At 37.6% G+C, this 7,139-nt stretch overlaps 1 pseudogene; it reads left to right on the forward strand.

Annotated features, from left to right (window-relative positions):
- Positions 1-888: 888 nt before the first annotated feature.
- Positions 889-2,597, forward strand: LOC118223195 (annotated as a pseudogene).
- Positions 2,598-7,139: the final 4,542 nt, after the last annotated feature.

Below are 7,139 nucleotides of genomic sequence, written 5' to 3' on the forward strand. Positions count from 1 at the left end.
TCGAATTCAACGCTACCTTGTAATGTTTTAATGTAGCTAACTAACGTAACCGTTATTTACATTGCCATCAAGTTCATCAATATATTATAATGATCGGAATAAGTTAACCTAATGTTAGACAATGAATGAGTATGTACATAACGTTACTTTTATAACAACCATTTTTTATTCAGTAAATAGTAAGTGTTATAGTTACCGTCTCATTACCGTCTACCGAAGACATCATTCCCTTTTCGCTTTCATGTTTCATAACATAACGTAAGATGACAACAGGTTATTCAGCCCAACACTGCTGGTTTATTCCTACCACTAAAACTGTATTTAATGCTTAGTTTACCTAAAAGCTAGATAGTATCTAGCACTGTATCAAGCTGGGCCTTGAATACCCCCAGTGTTTCTACCTCCACTACATGTCCAGGCAAGCTATTCCACACATTGACCACTCTCTGTGTGAAAAAATATTTCCTAATGTGTACTAGTGACCACAAATTGTTATGGAGGCGTGGCCCAGGTGCCAACTGACTGACATCACACAGGCAACACTGTTTGGATCTCTGGGAAGTGAGGTGCAAAAACACACCTGCAATTCCCGCTAATTGCCATACGTGCCACCGAAGACAATGAGACGGAGATCTTTGAGATTGTTACTTTAAAGGGCCATTCCCAAGAGAACAGGGCCCGTATTCACATAACATCTTAAGGCTAAAAGTAGCCCCCAACTTGCTGATTTAGGAGAAACTCTTAAAAATAATGGGCGTGTCAGTCCTAATTTTAGGACTCCTAAATTTTTGGTATAAGGGTATTTCACAAAGTGTTTAGTGCTAAAACTAGCTTCTAATTCTGTGAAAACTCCTAAATCACTAAGACCAAATCACAAACAATCCGAAAATGGCTGCTGCCGGCAATCCGCCTCGTAATTGCGTCAACATTTTAGAAGCATTTAATGATACTGAGCTTTTAAAAAGGTATCGCCTTAATCGTGAGGGTATTATGATAATAGTAGAGCTAGTCAGGGATGCAGTCACTTCACCAACAAACAGAAACAACCCAATAACACCAGAGATCAAGGTTCTGACTACTCTACGCTACTTGGCCACAGGGAAAATGCAGCTATGCAGCGCAGACGAACTAGGTATATCTCAGCCATCTGTCAGTAGAATATTACATCAAACAATAAATGCCCTCTCCAGACCCCACCTCCTCCGACAATTCGTACGGTTTCCTTTCGATGTCCGCCAACTACAAAGAAACAAAGCCCGGTTCACGGCCATAGCTGGACTACCCGGTGTAGTTGGTGCTATAGATGGGACACATGTCAGAATTATTGCGCCATCACAAGATGAACACTGATTTGTCAACAGAAAAAAAAATCATAGCATCAACACACAGGTGGTTTTTGATGCCAACTACAATATTCTTGACATTTGCGCCAAGTGGCCAGGCGCAACACATGACTCCCGGATCCTACAGGAGAGTGGCCTGAGGCTTCTTTTTGAGAGGCATCATGTCCCAGCTGGATGTCACTTGTTGGGGGACAGAGGCAATCCCTGCAGGACGTGGCTCCTCACGCCTTACATCCACCCACAACCGGGACCTCAGTTCAGTTACAACAGGTAAGCTCACAAAATGCTTTCCTTTTTAAATTATATTGGTCACACAAACACCTTAATTGTGAATAACCACATAGGATAAGAAGTCTTTTAAAAAATGTTACATATAGAAACAATTGCCTGTATTGAACCTTTCAATATGTATTCACAGTGTCACTCAAGACGTTATATGTTTTAGAGCCCACAAGAAAACTCGCTGTATTGTGGAAAGGGGCATTGGGCAGATGAAACGCCGTTTTCATGCGCTACATGGGGAAATCCGGCTAACTCCAGAGAAAGCAAGCAGGATCACCACTGTCTGTGCCATTCTGCACAACCCGTGCCAGCAACGCAATATCCCACAGCCAGAGGAGTATGAAGATGATGATGATGATGATAATGCTGTTGACGATGACAACAATGTTACTGCCGCTGATGATGATGAAGGCAGAGTGGCTGTTCATGTACTACGAAGTGGATTGGCATACAGGGACCACTTCACCAATACTCACTTTGGGTAAACCATCACAACAACAATATCCTGCTGATAAGAGCAGAGAGTAATGTCACTTTTCAGTTTGAATAGTGCGATAGTGCAGTGTGGATACATGGACCCTGGCTTACCAAGCCATAATAAGTATTTCAATTACAATTATTGTAGCTTTACCTTGCATCTACACAAATCAGTTAAAACACATGTTGTTGTAATATAATATATTTATTCAAGAGATTCTCTGTCTTAAAGCATATTCAGTTTCTGAGAATAGTACTCCTCCTATAGGTGGAGGAGCCTCTCCTGTGTGTCGAGGAGCCTATGCTTTTTCATTAATAAACTAATTTTGAGCTCCAATTTCTGTTCCAACAGAGATGCTGATGGAGCAGGACCACCATCAGCTGCTGCAGGACTGGCAGGAGCAGGGCCTGGAGAGAGGGGGGCAGGAGCCAGGGGTGCAAGAAGAAGGGGGGCAGGAGGGAGGGGGGCAGGAGCATTGCTATGATTGGCAATAGAACTGTTGGCCCTAAAAGAGAGAGAGAGTTTTGGTATCCTATTTTGTCTAGCCTATGTATCTTTGTGAAGCATTTACAAAATTATTATTATTATTATTATTATTATTATTATTTGGAAAGTCATTGTAATTATATAATTCTGTGACTTTGATTAAACATGAGAATCATTAATGATAATGTGTTTGTGTCCCATCTAATTATATGAGGCAAATCTTCAATTAGAAAAACTTACCCATCAAGTTAATTCAGCAATTGCATTGCAGGGTCAATGCTCCCCTCCAGCCCCGTGATGCTGGTGTCTGAGTGCCCGAGGACACTGTACACCACTGAGGCAATAGGCGATAGAGCCTTGGGTGCTGAGCCTCCTCCTAATAAATGCAATTAATATTTCGAATTAAAGATTACATGTTAATATAATCTGCGACGACATGTATAGCGAGGTTCATTTATGTATAAATACATTTATGTTCATTTTTGTATAGGCTAAATACATTGAATGATAGAGAATAAAACATTGTCATCTAGTGTAGTTGAAAATAATTGGCCTACTGTCTACCTGTGGCAGTTGTTTGTCGCTTGAATTCTGCAATCACTGCCCTTGCCTGAGACTGCAAAGAATACCAGCACTTTTCACGGTCATCGGTGATTCTGGACAGAAGTGGGAAAGCCGCATTTATTTGCTAAAATACATTTTCCCACGCTTTCTTTTTGGTTTTTGAAGTTATCCCAACTCCTAATTTTCCTTTAATAATGCCCTTCCTTTCATGCACAAGTTGGGCAAGAAGGAAAAGCTGTTCTTGCGTCAACTTTTGCAGTTTCGTTTTCGTTTTCGTTTGCAGTGCAATGTAGCGTCACACGTCTTATTATTAGCCATGGTTATTCTAGATAATTAAAAGGCTGCTTATATGCATATCCACTAATTGTTTACAAGATACAGACATGTAAGAGGCTGCTGACAATTAGCTGAACATATACTTGACTAGTCAATATATTATTCTTGGTTTCATGTTTAATCAGTGACACTTAGCCTACATTTTTATTTTAAAATCTTTATTTGAATATGGCAACATGATACCTCTTTCTACAGTATTTCTATGCTGAAATCATATAAATTGTGCAGACATCTTTTCACTATGATGAAATCACTGACAGAGACCCATCCCCTATCAGCCAATCACTGTGGGCATAGTAAGTAAGCTTGTTCATGAAACATGACATCATCCATAGCAACGTGGTCAACCCCGCCCTTTCTCTTAGCTTAATATTTCTCCCCATTCCTTAGTAAAAGTTGGTCTCAGCAGCTTTGTGAATAGGTTTTAAGAGGAAACTCTTAACTAGATACTTTTACTGCTATTTGGGAGACCTCTTAGTGGTAAGATAAAATGTTTTGTAAATACGGGCCCAGATCTATAATGATGATGGTAACGACTATACCAAGAAAGTTTTTATCGTTAATGTAAGCTACACACATCAGCAACAATGTAATATTGGTAGCTAGCTAATGTTACTGTAGCTAACGTTAGCTCGAACTGTTGTTAATTTATCCTTTCTACTGGTTAAAAACATTTTATCGTTTTATTGGAATTTTATAAAACTCGCTCTGGGAGTGATTGCAATGACATTGTATAACGCCATTAAAGTGCAGCGTCATCAATGTAGTAACTAACTTAGCATTGAATTTTACACGCTAACGGTACTAATTTTAATAAAATACGCTTTCTCCTGGACACCCACCCGTACCACTTAACTCCTGGACACCCCCCACCCCTGCCACTTAACTCTCGGACAGACTTTTGAATGAATCGGCGCCTCATGATTGTGTTTGTACGAACGTCTGACCAAGCCAGAAGTAACGCTGCTGGGGATTGAACCCGGGTCTCTGGTGGTCGGCGAGTGCTTAGACCTCTACACTATCCTGATGGGAGTGGTCTCTTTTACTATTTTAGGATATAGTATGGAAAATCAGGTTAAAAAACTAAATCTTTTTTCATGACAACTATGTATTTAATTAGCTCATTTGTTTCATTTTAAAACCCCCAATATTTCTTGTGGCATTGGACAAGCACGCAATCTCCTCTTACCTTGTTGTACACAGTTTAATATCTTTTATCCTACAACAATTCACTGCATTGGGCACTGAAGTAAGAATTTTATTTAGTATACTACAACAAAACATTTAACATTTTTTTTGAACAAATTCTCTTCTCTGTTCTGTTGCTGTTGAAGGTTATTGACTTTTAATTGCAGAATGTGGAATGTAATGCTTTTTTGTTAGTTTTCTGATTAACGATGAAATGAAAAACATCTTTGTAATCAAGTCAGTCTGTTTACTTTTCAGGTGTTTGTTTTGAATGATGGAGTTACATTATGTTTAATAGACCCTATTAATCTTATGTACTGTATTGTAATCTCGCAAGTTTCATGATGTGACACTTTAACTTACCATTAATGAGAACACATTACTCACAAAGAAAAATATTGGTTTAATACTTGGTTCTTTCCAAAGCTATGAGGAAGGGCATGCAGTATTCTGTGGATAATTTTCTGATAGGTATTTATGGAGAATTCATAAAACTGTGTGGACATGGGCTTTTTTCAATGTCCATTAGAAAAGGGCTATCCTTAAACAAAAACAGATGAATAAATAACACCTCAAAGGGGGAATTGCATAGATTTTTACAAATTCTGCTCACATCACTATATAAATCCCTGTGATGTTTTCCAACCTCTTTATGAGTATTACATTTGCATACAATACACAGAGCAGAGAAAGAAACCAATCCTGTGGTCTCAGTGGTTATATAGTACTATAGGCTGGATAGGATTCTTGAGCTTTGCCTTTCATATAAGCTTGCTTTTGACCCAGAAAGCCTTGAGTAATCAGCCCAGCAGACACCAAGAATTTCCCATGTGTGGATTCTGATAAGTTGCAACACCTTTCTGACTGCAGGCGGGAATCCTATCACTCCCTCAGTTATCACGGCAGGCTACTGCTTCAAGAGCAATCTTGGCCCTACTCCAAGCTCAAAGAGTCCATCAGTGCCTCACTTCTCTCTTTCATCTGGGAGTGCACATAAGCTTGTGAAAAGTGGGAAATAAACTGCATCTGTCTTTTAAATTGTGATGCTGTCAATTATGTTGCTCTGTATTTAACTCTTTTTATATATAACATCCAAAACTCAAAATAATTTCTTTACCTACTTACATCTATGTTTCTAACAAGGTGGGGATTCTGTAGTCTACCAAATAAGCTTAGAGTGAGTTTGGGTCTTGTACAGGGCAAATAGTAATTCCCTCTGCTGACACACCATTTACCTGTATTATGAATGTAATGCCCATTTTATGAAAAAGAAAAATGGCATGTTCTGTTGAAATATAATTTTTCATGGCTTTTCCCTTTCAGAGAAATTCAGAGGCCTGCAGATATTTATTTTTAATAGGAACAATATTGTTGTTGGGTTATTAGTTATATGCAGGTGTACTGTGGGCTCATTATATAGCACATATATTGTTAACGCTATTATGCAGCTGCTGCATGGTTCATATGAGAAGGTCTTCAGGACTTCACAGAAAAGTGATGGCAAAATTACCTTTGCAATGAAATCAATGAAATAATGCATACAAATTTAGCAGCCAAACAATTATTATCTCTTTATTTGCTCTATTTTGAATAATTGAATGTCATATTTTTTGGGGTTTGGTATAGGCTGTGTCTGATATTAATAAAAATAACAGATTTTAATGACCCCAAAATGACTACAAAAAAAAAAAACAAAGCAAAAAACAGCCAACAAATTGCAAAATATGTTTTACATAGGATAGCAGTAAAAGGTTTACAGCTTGAAAAAGACAATCTATGCGGTAAAGCCACATCAGTCAATAGATTGTAATTTTTTTGTTGTTGCAATATCATATCAGTGCTTACCATGCCATTAATCAATAGGAGTACACTGCCATTCCAGAAATCAGGAGTGAAACTGCTCAATATGTGCCTGATCCTTGCATTATATTATAGCATACATGTTTTTTTTACAATTAACATGCTAAACTTGTAGCAACTTTGAATTGCATTATACGTATTTGCTGTTGCTTTCTCCAGTTCAAACTGTTGAACTTTAATTAAATGAAGACAGTGACAGGGAACACATTACTGACCACTGATTCTGAAGAAATAATATGTAGTAATCTTGTATACCAGTATGTTTCTTATTTTAATTTATGCTTTAACAAATTAATCATCAATAGAATAACCATAAGTTTAGTATTACTACTACTTAATTTTAGAGATATGAAGTTAGCTTGTTATGGGTTACCACCTAATAATTCTCATTTTAGACATTTAGCTAAACAGCTAGCCATGTACTGTAAGTGAACTAATTTTAGATAAGTAATTTTAAGAAATTTAGGGGCCCTAGGCCACACTAAAACTCATTGGTAAATCCAGTTATAAATTCATGGAACAGACTCAAAATGTTGAAATTAGAAACTTATTATTATATAAATTTTATCAATTATTCTTCAGATTTTTTATACATTTTTAAT

Source organism: Anguilla anguilla, chromosome 3 (genome assembly GCF_013347855.1).
Source record: "Anguilla anguilla isolate fAngAng1 chromosome 3, fAngAng1.pri, whole genome shotgun sequence".
NCBI lineage: Eukaryota > Metazoa > Chordata > Actinopteri > Anguilliformes > Anguillidae > Anguilla > Anguilla anguilla.